The sequence below is a fragment of the Sciurus carolinensis genome, chromosome 10 (genome assembly GCF_902686445.1).
Source record: "Sciurus carolinensis chromosome 10, mSciCar1.2, whole genome shotgun sequence".
NCBI lineage: Eukaryota > Metazoa > Chordata > Mammalia > Rodentia > Sciuridae > Sciurus > Sciurus carolinensis.
Window position 1 is genome coordinate 85,679,969 of NC_062222.1, and position 21,297 is coordinate 85,701,265.

The following is a 21,297-nucleotide window of genomic DNA, read 5'->3' on the forward strand; positions in this document are numbered from 1 at the left end:
CATCAATCACCAAAACCTACAATGATTATTTGAAATTGTGATATCAATTGCTAAACCATATAATGTATAACAATTATTTGAAATGTCTACAGAATAAGCCTTTTTATAATCAGAGGAAATCCATTATAGATTACCAAGAAATGAGGGATGTGGAATGGTTAGAGGTAAGTAGAGAGTATGTATTTCTAAAATGCTTCAACATGGACTGTTAACTGATGAGGCTTACAGTTCTGAGATTCTATTCTGATATTGAAAAATTGAAATGTGTATTTAAAAGTGGTTATTTTTATCCTATGTGAATTATATGCAAACAAATATTTTACTGGAAAAAAAAGTGGGTTGACCCATGATACCTAAGAAATGTTGATTCAAATATATGCTTACCTTAGTTCCAGTCAAGAAATAGGTAGGCATAAGTCTCATCAATTCCTATCATTCCTCACCCTATTCTAAAACTCTTAACATGAAGCAGGTGTATTGTACATGTAGGATCATCAATTATTAACTTCAGGAAAGCATTAATAATTATGAAAGAGTCATTACATGTACAAACATGAAGTCACCAAACCTTTGATTTTCTACCTGGCATCCAGATATTCTAAATGTTGACATGTATTTACTTTGATGTGTACAAGTTACATTTTAACTCAGTAATGATTTCTTCTTGACTATCAGCAAGAACAGAGAGTTTGAAGGACAATGGAAGCCTTGTATTTCACCAGGATGTCTACAAAAATGACTGCAGTTCTTCTGCTACTACAGCTGAGTAGTCACTTTGATTCTGGAAGTTGTGGAAAAGTGCTGGTGTGGTCAACAGAATTCAGCCATTGGATCAACATGAAAGCAATACTGGAGGAGCTCACACAGAGGGGGCATGAGGTGACTGTTTTGAAACCTTCAGTTTCCCTTTTTGTGGATGGAGATAAATCATCTGCCATTAAATTTGAGAGCTTTCCTTTATCAATTTCAGGAAAATATTTAGAGAATCTTAAAAGGAAAGCCATCAGTGTACTGGTTTATGAGATACCAAAACAACCATTTTGGAAATATTATTCAATGTTTCAGGAAGTTACGGGCCAATATTCTGATGTTTTAGAGAATATATGTAGAGATGCAGTTTTGAACAAGAAACTTATGGCAAAACTACAAGAATCAAGGTTTGATGTCATTCTGTCAGATGCCTTTTTTCCCCTGTGGTGAACTGCTGGCTGAAATTCTTCAGAAACCTTTTGTGTATACTTTCCGCTGCTCTCCTGGTAACACAATAGAAAAATATAGTGGGGGATTTCTCTTTCCTCCTTCCTATGTGCCCATTATATTTTCAGAACTAAGTGATCAAATGACATTCATTGAGCGGGTAAAAAATTTGCTATACATGATTTATTTTGACTTTTGGTTTGAATTACTTAATGAGAAGAGATGGAATCAGTTTTACAGCGAGATACTAGGTGAGTCACTTGTGGTATAAAATCATAACTTTTCTGGGATTTTTTTATGGTGACATACAAGAATATAGAAAGAGGATTTTTTTAAAATAGTGTCATATACGCAAAAAAAATTATCTATTAAACAAAGTACAACAGAAAAATGTACATTGAAGTGTGAGAAATCTTTGACCATCACTTGTATAAGACACAACAGGAACACATACAATCATCACATAGAGTTCTGAGGTCTTCTGTAGGCAACTGCATAAATGTTATCATTGCACTATTCATTTTATTTGTCTTTGAAAACTAATTTTAAATTTTAATAAATGTCTTCATGTACAGAGACACAAAGATTGAGGACTTACATGTGTACTTCTTGTACAATTATCCATGTAGCACTGAGAAAATGTTATCCCTTTAGTTCAACTAGATTCTGCATTTAGAAACTATTTTGTCATTTTATTTAAAGAATTCCTTCTCAGTCGTGTATAGTGTTTCTATCCCAGAGCAGGAAACCTAAAAATTTGGTTTCTGGCCCTTCTACATTCCTTCACTAATGTGTTGCACTTCATTGTCATTAAGACCTACAATGTTGAAGCATAGATATGCAATTAATTAGTTTTGTGCTTTAAACTGTGTATTAAGGAAGAAAAAAATTGAAGAAAAAAGAATTATATTTCATGTTCTAATGAATTCTAGCTCTTCATTCAAAATATTGCTACATAATAAATATTTCTAAGTTCCTAACATGAACCGAAAGCAGTAGAAGATGCACAGGAAAAAATCATATTCAAACTCCTTTTAGTTCACTTGCAGAAACAAGGATCAGATTTCTTCTAAATTATACAGAGTGAATGGAAGAATTTTGAAAAGATCTTTCCAGTAGTGTGGTATGCTTTATGAATTATGTAACCCAAATATGCATTTATATTTGTGGTTGTTACTTTTTCTGTTTTAGATTAAAAAAATACATAATTTACCTCTATAGTAGCTATCTTATTTTGATGATATTTAAGCTTGTAAATGTTGAGGACATTACAGACAGTGTCTGGTCCAAAATCTCATTTATATATGTAAATATAAGCATCATATATATATATGTATATATATATATATATATAGGAAATATAGACATATATAAAAATTTTCCATGCACACATAGATTTATCAAAATGCACACACTTTTAAACATGTTTGTCTTCATTATTGAAAGTTCCTTCTGACATCAGGCACACTCCTATCTACATAAAAATTTTCCAATATCCTACAACTTCAGTATTCTTTTCCTGTTCAGGACGACCCACTACATTGTCAGAGACAATGGCAAAAGCAGATTTCTGGCTCATTCGCACCTACTGGGATTTGGAATTTCCTCGTCCAAGTCTACCAAATGTTGATTTTGTTGGAGGACTCCACTGCAGACCTGCCAAACCTCTGCCTAAGGTAAACTGTTCCCATTTGGATGTTTCTTGTCCTCGCTTCTTCACCAGGAATGATTCTCTCTTCCTCACTCAGAATGACTCACTCACAATGACAGAATTACAGGAAATGGAGCAAAGAGTTCCATCATTTGGAATTCTTACTATCACAAGTATGTGAATTTCATTTTTGTCACAGAATAAAATGGACTTTTGAGGGAATTCGAGGATAGGGTTTCAGTTCAATGGAGAGCTTCATTATTCAACACATAAGTAAATACCAGTCATTCTCTGAATTAATGCTGATAAGTAAATAGCTTGTACCGAAGGAACATCCTAAATATGCAGAGAAAGTAGGGAAGTCTCTGCCCCCAAAAAACTTTCATTCTTCACTGAAAGGTAGACTGTGAGCAAGAAAGAAAAATTCCATGGGAATTGTTATAACAATGAAAGCACAGGTGTTTCTTGCCTATCCCAAGGCTATAGGACACCTCAAGAAAATTCCCTGAGGGAACATGGGTTTCACCACCACAGTTGCCTGAGAGAAAGATAATAGAAAAATACATATTGCACATATAACAAGGAGTACAACTTGTGTATATTTAATGAGTACCTATTAATTTGTACCAGTTTTCTGTGTAAGCTGTCTTGAGTTTATAATGATCAATGAATCTATAAGCATATAGCATTATATTTCTTATAATAAACCAAAGATTTAATGTAATTATAATTAATATCACACCAATGTACACTATTGAAAGCAATCATTTTTTACTATATAGTTTCTTGATCTTTATCATGCTAAGGGAGATGAGCCAACCCAAAAACCAAAGGACTAATGTTTCTCTGATATGCAGATGACAATTCACAATAATGTGTGTGTGTGTGGGGGTGCTAGGGAAGAATAGAGTTGCTTTAGATTAGGTAGAGGGAGAGTAAAGGGAGGGGAAGTGGTATGAGGGTAGGAATGATAGCAGAGTGAAGCAGATATTATTACTTCATGCAATATGTGACTGCATGACAAATGTGATCCTACTATATGCATAATCAGAAAAATGAGAGATTTTACTCCATTCATGTATGATCTATCAAAATGCATACATGCATTCTACTGTCATGTATGACAAATTGAAACAAATAAAAAATTAAAGAAAGATACCCTTTAGGCCGTATCTTTAATTACAACATAAAATCTGATCTTTTTCCACTTTCAAAATCCAACATGGTAACTCCCCATTGCACAACCAGAGAAATAAGCATTTTGGACTGACCAAGCCTTTGGTAGAAGATTTCTCCATTCATTTTAAGGGATAATGTTAGTGGCAATACTAAAGGTAAGGGACAGGTAAAAGAGGACAAGAAAAAGGATTTTTAGCAGACTAATCATGGTAATTAAGAAAAATTGTTGTGGTAATAAATTTTTCATAAACAAGATTCAAATCCACATAGATGATTATCAGGTCTATATGAATTTTTATGTCACCAAAGTGCTTCCTTACCACTCATTGTTAAGAGTCTAAGGAATCTCTGTATATATGGAAGAATGAGATATTTGGAAAGTATACCAGAATTCTGAAAAATGCCACTTTCCCATTTATTGTATATTTTAAAACAGCTAGAGGAAAGTGTTGGGAATGTTGATGAATGTTTAAGGAGACACAAGTGCTAATTGTCTTGATTTAATTGGTAAAGATTATATACATGTATTAAAGTATCACACAATTCCCCAAAAGGTTTACAACTATTGTTGGAAAATCAAAATTTTTCAAATATAATGAGAAAAATAAAAAGGCCTAGTTTTAATTACTTCACCAACTTTGAAATTATACAGACCAAAATGTTAGGTTCTATATAATATTTATAGCAGTAATTTATAAAAGAAACATTGGAAATTATTTAGATATACAAAGTGAAGGAAGGCTGTAAAACTTATACTTTGTTCATGTTATACTAACGTAATAATTTTTTAAAGACACTCAACTACGTTGTCAGCCATTATGTAAGTATCATTGGAAACTTAGGGGCACATGATAAATAAGATTGTTATTTTCATGGAGGATGAAAAAGCAAATATAATAGGATTAGAGTTCTCTAAATATTTGTTTTCAATTAGTACACTTAGTTGTATTAATAGAAAACAAAACAGAATACATATTATATATATTTTTATCTAGGGCTGGAACCCTGGTCCTCATACATACTGAGCAAACACTGGGACACTGAACTGTGTCTCCTGCACTTAGCACACCAAATTTAAATCAAATTAAATTTTAAACAATAAGGAGAATACTAGTAAGATAATTTTCTTTTTATACTATTCCAATGTTTTATAATGAATTTTTAAATTTTAATTTTAAAGAATGTTGCAGAATGAGAATCATCAATCTTCTCAGGGACTAATCTGTAATATGAGACTATGTCAGTTAATCATATAAGTATGTGCAAAATAAAAAATGAATGAATGAATGAATAAGTAAAAGAAAAAAGGAATATTTGCAACAATAGGGGTGAAGAAGTATTTAAGCAGAGCATCAGTGAGATTGCATAATGAATACCATTACCTACAGTACTAAAAATCATCAGAACTCATAGAATATAGGGATGTATCATGTGACTCATGGGGAAAATGCATTCGTCATGAAGCACACACGTCATCAAGTTAAAAGTAAAAGTTTGAACAATGCTATAGACAATGTAGGACCTGTAAATCAAGTATGAAGTTATTATATCTTGATCTTTACAATTTTTTTTTCAAACAAAGCTTAACCAAGAGCTAGCAAGTGAAATATACTACTCAGTTTGGGAGAATGTGGATATTATTGTGTAGATGAAAACTGAAAATGATGACTTGAAAACGGAAAAAATAAACAAATGATTTTGACAAGATTTCCAAAAAATTTTGGATCTGCATAACACGTTTGAGTGCAGTACTTTATTGAAGAAGTTAGAATTATTCCTCTATGGAATATATAAGGCAGAAGATCAGAAACCACCTGTTAGAACATTTCCAAGATAATTACAAGGAGTCACATTTTTTTTTTTTTCAGGAACTCTCTAGAGATGGAAGTGAGTGACTCAATAGTGTGACAAAATCTCTGCTGGAGAAAGGCCTGATGGCACTCTCCCACTGGTGTGAAAGTTTTCCCTGCCAGACACAGTGAGGTGATAACAAGAATCCTTCACAGTCAGGTCTACACAGTACATTCTACCAGGAACTCAATTGTACAATGTGATTTCATGTGTTATGGTACAAAACTTATGAACAGACCCATCACCACTGAGAAGACTAAATTTGGACTCTTGATTAAGCTGGCTGGCTGATTGTCTCACACAGTGCCCCCAAAAAGGCTATTGGGAGAACAGTCGTGATCATAGGGTTGCAGGGTTTTTATACCACAAATCAGTACACCAATCATAAGAGTCTGTTGCTTTGATTCAAAATCACAAACTAACATCATGAGATCTGAAATCATTAGCAGAGGGGGAAGGGGGTCAAAATGACCTTACTAAGGTACAAATTAAAGTATGGTTACTAACATTTGGACAATTGCTGTGGACATCATTGTTGACATGGTATAGGCCTTAGGAAAATAGGGAGCAAAAAGAGGACAAATTTTCATTATAAAAAGAATTGCCATTTCATAATTTTGTATTGCCAACCATGTCATGCTAAGCAACTGCTTATAGGTACAGAGGCAGGGTATTCCCATGAGAGAAGCATTTCCTAAGTAACATGGAGTATCAGAGCAAAATGGAGTCTGTTTAGTCATTGCCCATATAGCCTAGCCTGGAACTTTTCTATGGAGTCAAATCTGTGAGCCCATCATACGTCGTAACTAAATATGTACAAAAAATGTGTTCACCAAATATATGGCTAAACATATATACTATTAGAGAATTAATATGACTCTTAACTCATTCAAAGAAATTCTAAATCAATACCAGACTCCTAAATCCCAGTGATTCTTCAACTTTTAACAATAAAAAATAATTTAGAGGTAGAATTTACAACATTTTGATTAAATTTAAGTTATAAGGAGTTGTAGAGCCTAGAAAAAGGTAAGTTAGGATTTATCTCAATTTTATCTAACATTTTTTCTTCATAGTTATAGAAAAATAAAAGAGCAGGCAACATTATAACACAAAACTCAATGCTTTTCCCCACATAATATTTCATCCTGCATCTTTCATGAAAATTCAATGAATTGAAATGAACCTACAAAATACGGAATAAAGTTCTTTTCAACTAATGCTCATGAGAAGGCTTTCAACATTTTATGGGGGAACTATTTTATGGAGGTTGAATACTAGGCTGAGGAGACAGACATCTTCTGTCACTCTGATGACTTATGAGCACCTCCGAGTGAATATCATATTCATTTTATTTCTAACAAGGTGTTTTTCCCATTCAACATCCAGTAGTGGCTTGTGGGGATCCTGAGTCTGAGAGCTCTCACACAGGTCAAAGGAACGAGTGACTGGAGGAACCTGGAAGCTGAAGAGGGCACTGAAAAGTGTGGCTGTGGGGCACAGAGTAAGAGAACTAGTAGGACATTGAGTGAGGGCAGGTCAAGGGGTGTGAAGGAGCTGAGGGGAACTACGAAGGTGGTTGAAAGAGCAAGGGGAGGAAGTGGTGCTGGTAAGGAAGAGGTCTCCGGGAAGCCAGTTTGGGTGATCTTAAGTTTTGAATAGGAACATGCACATGCATGGCCACAGCAGCACTGTTCCCAGAAGTGAAGTCTTGGAAGCAAAGCAAGTATCCAAGAAAGATTTACACATAAGGTGTTTCTCATATACACAAAGCTCATACAACTTACATTCCTGGGACATTACTTACCCTATAAAACTTAGAGAATATTGTCACTGTGCCACAACAGAGATGGCCCTTAATTATATTACACTTTTAAAGAAATGCAGTAAAAAGGAAAAAACTTCCATGTATATTAGGTATCTGGATTTCTAAAATTCAGAGAAACAAAGTAGAAGTATGATAGTCAAGGATCAGAGCCAGGAGAAGATAAAATTTTGTCCAATTATATAATTTCTTCATTTGCATAGTAATATCCTATGGTAATGATTGCCTTAGATATAAATAATATGTGTAGCACTACTAAACAATGTACCTTAGGAAAGGTTAAAATTATATACATATATATACACACAGAGACACACACACATATGTAAAATGTATAGTGGACTTAATGTTAAAAGGTGACATATTATAGTATGTCCTCAATATATTTTTTCTCTCCTCATGTGATTGAACCAAGTATTAAAGTAGTCTTTGCTCTACTGTAGATTTGTGATGGAGTAAATTCTTTCCTTCACAGGAAATGGAAGACTTTGTCCAGAGCTCAGGAGAGAATGGTGTTGTTGTGTTCTCTCTGGGGTCCATGGTTGGTACCTTGAATGAAGAAAGAGCCAATGTGATTGCATCAGCCCTTGCCCAGATTCCACAAAAGGTTAGATAAGGTGATTGAATGGTACAGAACTATGGAAAGGGTCTATTGAACTCTGTAATGGGTCTGATGACAGAAATTTCCTTGCAAGGGGTAAAATCTTGATATCTTTAATTTGTCTCAGCATTCACTTTTAAAACCAAATACACATGGCAGTTGCTAAAATAGTGCAGAGGGTATTTCTGATTAAAATCATCAGCATTAACAATGTGCTAAGGAAGAAATATATTTCACAGATTCAGTGTGAATCTGATATTCGAGTGGTATGACAGACAGGTACACAGAAATCACCAAATTCTGCCCTGCCATGTCCTCGTTTTCCATGCAGGACCCATGAGGACAATGTAAATATGAATGAAGTTAAATTTTAATGTGCACCAGCAGAGTGATGATAAGTATGAGTTAAAATGCACATCACATATTGTCATCTTTCTACATAATCTTGCCCTCCATTCTTCTCCTAAATCATGAAAGGGGCTTATTTGAGGTGCTACTCATGGTGGGGCAATAGAAAGAAGGAAAGTCAGTGTAACTACCAAACAAACTAGACTTAAAAAAATGAAAAATCAAACTGTGCTAGAGACTGCCTCTGCTAATTTCTCAAGATTGAAGATGTCTGAGTTAGGTTGGAGACAGGAAGGTGTCCTTACAATGGACTCTCTGCATTAGAAAAAAGTGATCCCACAAGGGCAAACACTAATGCACTAATGTATTTTAAGAAAGGGTTTCTGAGTAAACTTCCTTGTGTATCATTCAAAGGAAAAAAAGTGTAATATTAAATTTAAAAGTTTACAAGAATTGTAAAATATAGGTTCAGAGAGTATGATAAAAGTGGGAGGTCATTAGAAATTTTTATGTATATTATTGTCCTGGAATTATAACAATTGTCAATATTTAAATGTACATATTTTATATTGATAAACCCATTCACCTTATTAAATTTTTATGAACTCTGAAGATTGCATAACAGACATTTCTAAATTTACAAATACTTATAGGAAAAGTCCATCATCTATTTAAATCACAATTTTATTTGTTTACATTACCCCATCCCTGTTCTCATATCTCATTTCATTATCTGTTGTATGAGAAGTATTCAGCTATGTAATTTTTTAATCTCTTCCAAATTTTAACATGTTACATTTTGAAATTGTCTCAATACCCTAACAGGTTCTATGGAGATTTGATGGCAAGAAACCAGATACTTTGGGACCCAACACTCGACTATATAAGTGGATTCCCCAAGGTGACCTCCTTGGTAAGACTTGGGGAATGAATCATGAAAATATGAAGAAAAATTGATCAGAACAAAAATGTTTGCATAGTACATAAATTTACTGTAACTATTAATGAAAAATTCATTAATTACCTAAGTTTTTATATTTACTATCTTGTCATGGAAAATGGACAAAGAACAGACCAAAATGATTCTACAATATGTACAATCAGAAAAATGAGAAATTGCACTCCATTTATGCATGATTTTTCAAATGTATAAAGGTTTTCTTCTGTCATGTAAAAATAATTAGAACAAATAAAAAATAAAGAGAACAACTGTTTGCAATTTAATATACATGACCTAATAAATTATCTGCATCTCAATATAATTAACTCTGACAGAATTTTTTGTCAGCCTGCATTGGTTTTCTGCAATTTTATGCCCATCCTTTGACCTACTACAGGGCTATTTGAGATGCCATAAAAAAGGATCCCTCTCCTTTATTATAATGTTCTCTCCTTTTTTCCATGACCAAAAAAGATAAAACAATCTTAATCATGAAATGATTCCAGAACCACAACTACCCTACTCCCTCCTGCCTTGCACAGTGCATAGTAAACTCAGGGATGTCACTCTCCCTTTTAGTACACATTCCCATACTTCCCCTCCTATGACCACACATGCTATTGCTACTATCCAGGATGTGCTCTTTCTTTTGTCCACATGACAACCTTTCTTCATCATTCAAGTCTCAAGACACATACTTCCATGTAGTCTTCACTTATGTCTCCAGTGGACTTTGGTGCTTCTTGTTCTGAATTTCAAAAGAAATTTTATGCAGTACTATGGTTATAATAATCTAATACCTAGAAAATAATTCATCTTCTATGGCTTATGTTGTGCATCTATTATTTCTGACTTATAACTGATAGTTTGCCTTAATTTGTTCTGTCTAATTCTAGGTCATCCAAAAACCAAAGCATTTATAACTCACGGTGGAACCAATGGCATTTATGAGGCGATCTATCATGGGATCCCAATGATTGGCATTCCTTTGTTTGTGGATCAGTTTGATAATATTTCTCACCTGAAGATCAAGGGAGCAGCTATTAGACTGAATTTTAACACAATGTCAAGTACTGATTTGCTTGAAGCATTGAATGAAGTCATCAAAGACCCTTCGTGAGTATAAATTTTGTTTTTTCATTTTGATGTATGTATAAGATAGATTCCCTGGACAGTGAAAATAGATTTATTCATACTTGTAGTAAATGTTCCAAAAATTTAAAATATATAGGCAATGTGATATGTGATTTCACCAGATCAGTTCTTTTACATCTGAAAATCAAAGTGATACATTGACTGCATCATTACTTATTCATTAATCAATGTGATGCTAAAAAAATATTTTGTGTAGCTAAATGTAAACAAATTTTTTTAGTAATATGATGGAATACAGAAAAAAGTTGAATGAATTTCAAGAAATATTAGATAATCTTTCAGAACCTCAAATTTCTGAAATTATTTATCGTTTTACATATTATATTATGAAGAGTTGAATAATTTGATATATGGTAATATATGTAATGACCAATACAGTTATTTTCATTTGTCTTTTAAATACTTGAAATTTCTGTTGAAACGAACCTTATGACTCCTCTGTTCTGCTTCCTTAAAAGATGCAGGAGAAGAGTTGTACCCTATACTCACCTGACTGAGCACAGAACAGTCGTGCTTATTCCTGCTCTCTGCAGTTTGGTACCTGTTGTTCAACATCTCTATTCCCACTCCCTCACACCCTGCCTAGCTTCTGCTTAGCACAATTCAGAACCTACTTCCTTGAAATCAACTCTTGTAGATTCTACATGTTAAGAAGAACACACAGTTCTTTTCTCTTGGGGCCTAGTTTATATTATTTAACACGATGTTCACCAGTTCCATCAGCACTCCTTCAAATAGGATTTTATTCTGTTTTTATGGCTGAAGAAAAACTCATGACTATATCTCAGTTTTTTAAAGTGTCATCTTAAAAGGAACACAGTACCTGATTTCTTATCTTGGCTAATGTTGAGAGAGCTGCAATAAACATGAGGGTTATCATTTTGATATACTGATGCCCCTTAATGGGAATGTAGAGTTCCAGTTCAGTTGTATTTTCTGTTTTTCAAGGAACCTCCATGTATTCTGGCAGTGGTCTGTAGGAGTGTCCCTTCCTTTGTACTCTCACCAACATTTGTGATTCTTTATCTTTGTGACTATAGCCCTTCTCACTGGGGTTAGATTATCTCTTGTAGTTGTTTTCATTTGCATTTCCTTCAGGATTAGGGATGGGGAGGATCTTTTCACATAATTTTTGCCCATGTGCATTTCAGATCATTATTCATTTTTAAGTAATGATTTGTCCTCTAGAGATTATAGGATTCCTCATATCTTCTACATACTAGTGTTCAGTAGATGAGGTAATAATTATTAACTATAACAGGTTCTTTGAGACATGGTTTCCTTGCACACATTTTATGTGTTTAAATTGTGAAAATCAAGTCATTTAAGTATTTTCATGTAGTGAAAAATGCCTCATCTAAAGACAATTTAAGAAAATTTGTCACCAAATAAGAAACTTCATATACTTTATAAATAAATCTCCCTTATCCTTTGAGACTCTATAGATAAAACTCTTATACAATATTCATGCAAATAGAATCATACAAAATTTAGTAGACTGCAATTGGGTAGTTTTACTTATCATCATGTTTTTGAATTTATCCACATTAACCATATATAACTACTTGATATCTCTTCATTGCTGATTAATATTCTCTCTGTGGATACTACATTTTACAAATTAATTCATTGCAACACAGACATTGGGTTGTTTTCAATTTTGAGTGTTATGAACATGAATATGTATATTCAAGATGATCTTATATGTTCAATATATTTGTATATCATGTAATATATATTGTGTTAACATCTATTTTCATTCCTTCTCTATAGTTCTGAGGAGTGGAATTACTACCTCACATGTGAACTTCATGTCAATGAGTAATTCCCAATCAGTATTCCAACCTATTGGCAGCATTTTGCACTACCACCAGCATTATAGAATGGTTCCCATTTTTCTATATCATTCCTAAAACTTGCTATCGTCTGTGGTCCTGATTAGAACCAACCTAGTGCTTACGCAGTAGTATTCTTTGGGATCTCAATTTGCATTTATCTTTGGTTAAAGATGATGAGCATATTTTCTTGTGTTTAAATGGTATGCATATTTATTCTTTAGAGAAATGTCTATTCCAACACTTAAACTCAGTTATAAATATGTTATCTGTCTTCCAGTGTTTGCATTGCAAGTGTTCTGTATGTATTATGGAGATAAGTCCATTATGATGTATTTAATTTGTAAATATTTTATTTCATTCCAGAATGAAAGATCCATTCATCATGCATGGATCTATCAATTTCTTCATAGTGCAATTTGAAGGATTAAAGTGTTTAATTTTAGCAAATAATCCTTTAATTATCTAAACTTTTCCAATTGTAATGGAAATGTCAATGTGAAGTACACGGTGCATAGGCTATCTAAAATCAATTCAACATTCATTACAAATATCGGTATTGTTATTATATAAGGAAAACCTCACATAAAGGAACACTTTAACAATGCCTGATAAAAAGCATAATTGTTAATAAACTTCAATGGAAAATTAATTCTAAACACTGAAGAAAATTAGAAAGGAAACGAAGTGCACATCAAAAAAACAGAAAATGAATCTAAAATAAAATGATGAATACAAGTATGAAGGAACTGAAGTCTACATTAATCACAAAGACTGGTATTATTATCAGCAAAGACTAATCAGACCATAATTTTCAAAACAACAATGTACGTTGTTAGTTTTAGACATGCTGTATTTACGTATAGAGCAATACTATAAGTGAAAAGGTAAGAGACATCCTACTGAAGCTATAATCAAAATAGGTCATTTTACCTCTACTTATATTGACATAATAGTCTAAAATAACTACTAAAAATAATTATTATTATTTTTGTAATATTATCTCATGAGATATTCCAAACAATACCATCCTCAATTTTATGTATCTACTAAATAAACTTCAAAGTAAACAAATCTATATTAGCAAAAAGGAAAAATACAGTTTGTTGTGAAAATAAAAAGATCTTGAACTCTTTTGTAATAATGCTGAAATTATTTAAAAATTAATGAATATAAGAGCATATAAGATTGGTAGAACCTAATAAAGCAAACCTAAGTGGTGAATGTATATTTATGCCATAAAACATTTTAGTGAATTTGAAAAGGGTGAAATCATGAAGACTATATTATACAGACACACAGGAATTAAGTGAAAATACTGTAAAAATACATAAAAAACATATCTGGACATTAATCTAAGTACATGAGGAGCCATATGGAAATTTTTTCACACTAGAATCAGTATCTGACATGTGTTTAATCAAAGAGGATCTTTCTGACTAGTGAGTATAAATACACAGTAAAAGGTAGAAAATAGATCAAAAATGAAATTGTTATGTCTTTTCACCCATCATGATACAATGACTCTTCCAAAACATTAAGATGATCATTTCAAATAGCATTTAACCATATCACACATCACACTTAGGAATGGCTGACTGCCACTTGGTATACTACAAAAGATTAACTGTTCTATCTCACATTCCATTTCGCTTTGGAAAATTTTATCCAACAGAAATCTCCAACTTAAGGACCTTGAAGTACTTTAAATCCATTCTATCCAAGCATGGTTCTTGGATAAAATGAACTTTGAAACTGAAGTAAGTTTGAAATGGAAGTAAAGAAATAAATAGAACTCCAACTTAGAAGCCAAGATTTCCAAGACAACAGAATCAGTAACACACTACTTCTATGGTTGTTCTACACACTTATTTGAGTGAATTTTGTGAAACTTACAAGGAAACTTTCAGAGACTTGAAAAGTTAGGTCTATTAACTTGTCTTATGATTGTCCTATAGATATAAAGAGAATGCTCTGAGGTTATCAAGAATTCACCATGATCAGCCAGTGAAGCCTCTGGACCGAGCTGTCTTCTGGATAGAGTTTGTCATGCGCCACAAAGGAGCTAAACACCTCCGGATTGCTGCCCATGACCTCTCCTGGTTCCAGTACTACTCTCTAGATGTGGTTGGGTTCCTGCTCACCTGTGTAGCAACTGTGATATTAATCGTCACTAAATGCTATATGTTGTGTTGCCATAAGTTTGCTAAAACAGGAAAGAAGAAAAAGGGGGAATAGTTTATTGGGTCTAAAGCTGGGAGTCCTGTCAGGTGGGCCTCTTCCACTTAACTCCAGCAATAAGAGGTGACAATGCTAGACTCCCCTCTCTCTGTGAGAAAGTAAATATTCAAAACATATCTAATCAACTCAGGATTTTTTTTTTAGAAATTTATTTCCTGGTTGAGGATTATAAACATCTCATCTCAAAAAAATTCAAACATTGGGGAAGGTTACACTATTTGAACCAAAGTAGAAATTTAATATTGTAATTTCCTAGTAATACCAAACTGATGAGTTTAATTATGATTAATCATTGAGACAAAGACAGTAAGTTTTTTGTAACAATATGGTTTCTCAAATTCTCAGCCTGCTTTAACTTCATTCTGGTGCACAATTTTGTACATTTAACATTCTTGAATAAACAATGATTACAATTGATTTAAAAGTCTAATTCTTCCCTTTGCGTTTGAGAGAACAGTGTTGCTGCTGTCTTTCACTATAAATTCAATCTCTGCATCATTTTCTCCAAAGCATCTGGAAAGATGGTTGCCTTGTTCCAGCTAAGTCAATTCCCAATAGAATGTCTGTGTAATTACACACATAAAGATTCTTATGCATTTTCTACTGTACAGTTGAGCTACTGAAGAAAATATTTGGTTTCATTAGTTCATTATTACTTACTCTTAATCCTTCCAAAAAAATGACTAAGTATCCCACTCTCATAATCATAGTTCGAATGTAGATAGTAGATCTCAATTTTAGGTTCTGATAATATAGAACCGGAACAGGAAAGAAACTGACTGACTCTTGCTCTCTCCTCAAATATAGCACAATATTAGCTATATTTGTTACAATCATGTTTTGAAATATAATGTTTTTTAGATAGTTTGCAATTATGTTTACTATTCTATATTCTGTATGTATGAAGAGATTGTCTAATTTTTATCTCTTTCCTCAGTAGTTTATTCTCTCATTCTACCCATAACACTGGCAAGAGATCTAAAGCATTAAGAATGAATGAAAATAACATCATCATATTTGTCCTTCAAAACTCAGCACTTTATCGATTATAATAAACAGTAACATGGAAAGCAATACAAAAAATTATATAAATTGTGTGGAAAATTGGTAAATAAACCAGAAGTAATCCAAAGAATTTCCTTTAAGAAAAACACCATGGAACATTTTTATGATCAAAGTGATTCAAATTGAAGTACATTTAGTGTTTTAGTCAACTGTTAGACCCACCAGATTGTAGAAGGGGAAAAGCTTATTTGAGGATTCACAATTTCAGAGGATTTAGTCCAGAGAAGGCCAGCTCCATTCCTCAGGGTTCAAGGTGAGACAGAACATCATGGCGGGAGAGTGTGCAGAAGATAAACAGCTGACATGATGATGAGGAAACAGAGAGAGACTCCATTTGCCAGATACAAAATATATACCCCAAAGTCAGGCTCCCAATGACCGGCCTGCACATCCACACCCCACCTACCACCAATTACCACTCAATTAATCCTGTCAGGTCACTAATTCACTGATTGTCTTAAGGTTGTCAACATCCAATAATTTCCCTTCTGCACCATCTCCCATAGTCTTCCATGTGAGCTTTGGGGGACAAATCCCATCGAAACCTTAAGGATTAGTTAACTCTTTTGGTATGAAGACCACCTTCAAAACCTCACAAAAATTTCTTTATCTTAAGGTATTAATTCAAAATAAATATCAAAATTCATATTTTTATATCACTTTCCCACCTCTTTATTGGTACATTAAATTTGTACAAACTGATAGGATTGGATGTGACATATTTGTATATGAACACACATGCACAATATAACAATAAAAATTGGACAATCTCATTCCAAGCACTGTCTCCCACCCTCCCAACACTTTCCTCTCCTGATCTCCCACTGATTTTCATGAGATCTTCCCTCATCTTTCCTTTCCCTCTCTATCTTCCACATATCAGAAAGAACATAAATGCCTTGATCTTTTGAGTGTGACTTCTTTTGTTTAACATTAACATCTCTAGTTCCATCCATTTTCATGCAAATTAAAAAACATTCTTTCCTGCAGAATAAAACTCCACTATGTAAATATGCCACATTTTCTTTATCTATTTATTCTTTGGCAGACACCTAAGTGGTGCCATAGTTTGGTTATTTGTGAATTGTACTGCTATAAACATGGGTTTGCATATATCACGGTAATAAGATAACTTTAGTTCTTCATGGTAAATACTGAGAAGTGGTATACCTGGGTCATATGATGCCAAGCCTTCAGGAACCTGCATACCGATTTCCATAGTGGTTGTACTAGTTGTCAATTTCACCAACAGTGTGAAAGCACTTCTTTTCCTCCACATTCTCTCCAGTGTTTATTATTCTTTTTATTCTAGATGACTATCATCTTTACTGTTATGAGATGAAGTCAAGCTGTAGTTTTGATTTGCATTACCATGGAGGTTAAAGATGTTGAATTTTTCTTTTTTATTATATTCTGGTTGGCAATTTGTATTTCTTCTTCTCAGAGGATCAGTTTAATCAATTTTCCCCTTTGATATTTTCATTGTTTGTTTATGTAGAGTTTTTTGAATTCTTTATATATTCCAGACATTCATCCTATGTCACAAGGTACCATGCAAAGATGTTCTTTCATTCTCTAGTGTAGTTTCTCTTGTGCTGGGCTAGATCATAACGTGGGGTTTGGGCACGGAGTCAAGACCCAGACTCCAGGAGTTGGGTGGAAGCAGGCTTGTTGTGAGCAGCCTGAAAACTCATTTATTGGGAGAATAGCTATACATTTTATAGGTTCCTTGCCCAATCACAATGTGCCATGGGGGATCAGACCACCAGGTTTCTATACGAGTTCCCTTGGTAACACTGAGTCAACCTGAGACAGTTTACTTTCCTAGGAAGTTGAAGTGGAATGCTCCTCCCTGCAAGTTTTCCTTACACAATGATATGTTCACTGCTGCCAGTCAAGAACTAGGATTTCTCCCAACATTTCCCCCATTTTTGTTAATTTGGACAAGGGATTCCTTTAGGAGGACTTGATTGACCTGGGCCCTTGTGATTCTTTTGTTGAAAATGGAACACAAACATTTAAAAACTGCAAGTATTGTAAGGAACAGTATGCAGGCTAATCCTAACATTATAGTAAGATTTAGCATATTAAGCAGGTTCTATTTAAAGGTGATAACATAGACCTCTCCCAGGAGGGAGGAGAGGGCCACTGCTGATGTTCTAAAATCCCAAGATGTGAGCGCACCCTACATCCTTTATAGGTTAAGGTCTCTTTTGTTCTCCAGTTCTCTTCTCCTGTATCTCTCCTTCCTGCCTATGTGACTAGGCCTAGTTTTGCAGGTGAGATGCATAAAGTGAGAAGTAAATGGGCAGGGGAAGGACCAATGTGATTCAGCCAGGGGGCATTAATTAGCAGCTCCTTGTCTGCAGTCCTTCATAAGGGCAGGTAAATCTGGTAATCAATGGGTTCTGCAGATCTTTGATATTCCATTCCCAGGGGCAGTCTCCAACTTCCAGAGGAAGATGACTTTCATGGCTTCCATTTCCTCCATTTGACCCGATCCCCTATTTCTACACTAACTGCCTGTCCCCAATTCTAGCTTCATTCCCCTCTTTTGTTTTAGGAACTCTTTACTGCTGTAAGAAAAGTGGGCAGTGACCTCTCTGGCTGCTTTGAGCTGGAAAGGGGCGGCATGGGGCAAGCAGTTTGGAGTTACCTTTTAGAAACTGGGGGGTTCAAGGTAGAAGTCTGGCTGGGGAAGAGCTGTTGTAAAGGCATCTGGAGGTGGGTGCTTCTATCAGAGAGAAACAAAAAGATGTGAGTATTGAAATGAGATTAATACAAAATTAATGTTGCAGAATCTGGAACATGTCAATGAATATCATGAAGATGACAGAAGTCAATAATCCCTCACCAGTAGGTGGAAGAACTGAGAAATTGTTCCCATAACAAGGCCTAACAAAGGCTGGAGAGCACAAGGCCTTCATGTGGGAACCTTAACATTGTCCAAGTTATCAGGAATATAAACACCACATTTAACTCTTAATGTCATTGATGTCCCCAGAAAATATAGCTAAGTTACTTAATGTCATCTTATTTTGTAAAATATTCTTTTATTGGTATAACTATGTTTAGTAGAGATCTCTATATTTCAGTTACTTAGGGCTAGATAATCATGCTAGCAAACATTAAAAATTTTTAATAAATTAAGCCTACCTGTATAGCTTAGGAAGGTCTTCAGGCCTTAAACTGACTAAAATTTCTGACTCTGGCAGTTTCTCTTGATAGTTATCAGGCAAATTTGCCTAAGAATCTCTCTTGTGTAGTTTTCAATCTTTATTCTAGTGGGCTAACATAAGTGTATATTTTAAGTTCCATTTAACTATTATTTCTTTTAAATGCCCAAGAATGGCTATGTTTTGGTTTTAACTGTTTTGTTAGATGTTTAAGACCAAGCTGGTCAAATTGACTTGCTCCTGTCTTGTTAAGAGTCAACTGAGTTCCCACAGGGGTCACTCATGGGGAACTTGAGAGCAGTTTCTTAGCTCCTTTAGTGCCATTTGCTAGGTAGTGTTTCCTTGATGAGATGGCTTCCCTTGGAAGCATCATGGATGGCTCCCTTTTCCAATGATCCTCCTCGGCAGCAGGTGCACTGATTGACTTTTCATCCTCCAGTGGTCTCATCAATCTCCCTGATTGGGAGGTCATGTGACCCAGAGTTGCAAAGTTCCTTAGAGAAGTCCTCTTGTTCCATGGATTCAAGTTGACTCTGAGGGCAAGAGCCAAATACTGGCCAAGAAAGCTTGGCCTCTGTATTTAATCTCAATCTCTAAGTTTGATCTTAACCATCCAACAAGCCAGTCTTACCAGTTGTAAAGTAAGAATACTGGGCTTTAACTTCAATGTCTATAACTTTACAGTTAGTTATTTACCCTTTTCTTTAACCAAAGTCTGTATTAGTACTGGAAGTTACAACTACATACTATCTGTTCTGTAGGTAATGGCTTATTATCACAAGTTACCTAGGTTGTGTGTTTTTGAAGCAGTACCTCTGGAAAACTAACAGGTAACAGTTTTACAAAATGAAATTACCAAGAGTAAAAATACATTCATTCTGTACAATAGATATTTTGACATTTCCCTGAGCATTTTGGCTCTACATTCTATCCTTGTTTGAGATCACAGTAATTCCACAACAAGAAACAAACCTTTGACTATAACTTTAAATAAGCTGAAGTCTGGTTTATTTTGGAGCCACTCTAACATGCAGTAAGGTGGGAGGCAGAGCCTTATCTGAGGTAAGACGTGGCCCCTCACAAGTCTTAAGTGTTCTAATTCTGAAGCTGATCTTTGACTTCCTTAAATATCATTTTAAGTTTACATATATCATTTCCTGAGTCTATATGAGCATTAGTCAACACAATTTAACATTGTATCCAAAACACAAGTCAAAGAAAGGCTGAGAGAGCTCTTAACTTTCCTTATGTGTGGCAAAGTGGCAAAATGTTTTTTATGTTTCCCAATAGTAACCTTTAGACAAATCAGACTCTCACTAACTTTTAGAAATACATTTCATTTGAAAATTTTTATCTCAGTGTAAAAAGAAATTTTATATATAGCCTACTGATAACAGGTTTTGTAATAGTGCATTAAATGATAGAAATGAAACCCCAATAAAATTTACTCTTTGTAAGTTTAAAATTACCATTACAGAAAAGTTTAATTTGGAGAATAGCAGCTTGATAAATTTCTGCTTTAAATACTTGTATACCTGGAAGAAATGAACACATTTAATATATAAATAATGACCATTCTAATTACCTTGATACCTTTATATTAACCAAATTTAGTTTTTAAAGAAAACTTTAGACTCTGTAACATAGTACAATACTCTAACTGTTGTTTAACCATAATTGTATAAACCCCAATTTTTAAGTGTAATTGTTCTAAAGAATGAAACTTAACAGACATAATGTTAAGAGTAAATTAGTGTTTCTAAGAAATCCTTGTCATTTTAACATATAGATTAAACTTTGGTTTATATCAGTACATTAGTATTTGACTTTAGGAAAAACCTTAAATAGCTTTAACTGATTGTCTCACATACATATAACTGACTTAGTTATACATAAACTTGTTGAAATCTGTCCTTTACTTACACACAGACTGTCTTAGCACTTACTTAGACCTCATGTTTACCACATAAGCATTTTCTTATTCAGAAACATTTTGTTTTTCACTAAATATATTTATATATTTAGAACCTTTTATTTTCTCTTTCCTATCTGTTGACCCCTTGTTCACATCTTGAAACAACTCTTATGAAATCTCTGAATTTAGATAAATTACTCCATTTTAACAAGATTAAATATTTTCTTGTTTATAGTACTCTAATTGAAACACAGTTGAAACTTTTGGAGCCCTTTGCATATAGAATTGTACCTGTTAGGACTTAACTCTTAGTTACCT

General features: G+C 33.9%; 1 pseudogene; it reads left to right on the forward strand.

Annotated features, from left to right (window-relative positions):
- Positions 1 to 668: 668 nt before the first annotated feature.
- On the forward strand, positions 669 to 15,240 carry LOC124994910 (UDP-glucuronosyltransferase 2B4-like; annotated as a pseudogene).
- Positions 15,241 to 21,297: the final 6,057 nt, after the last annotated feature.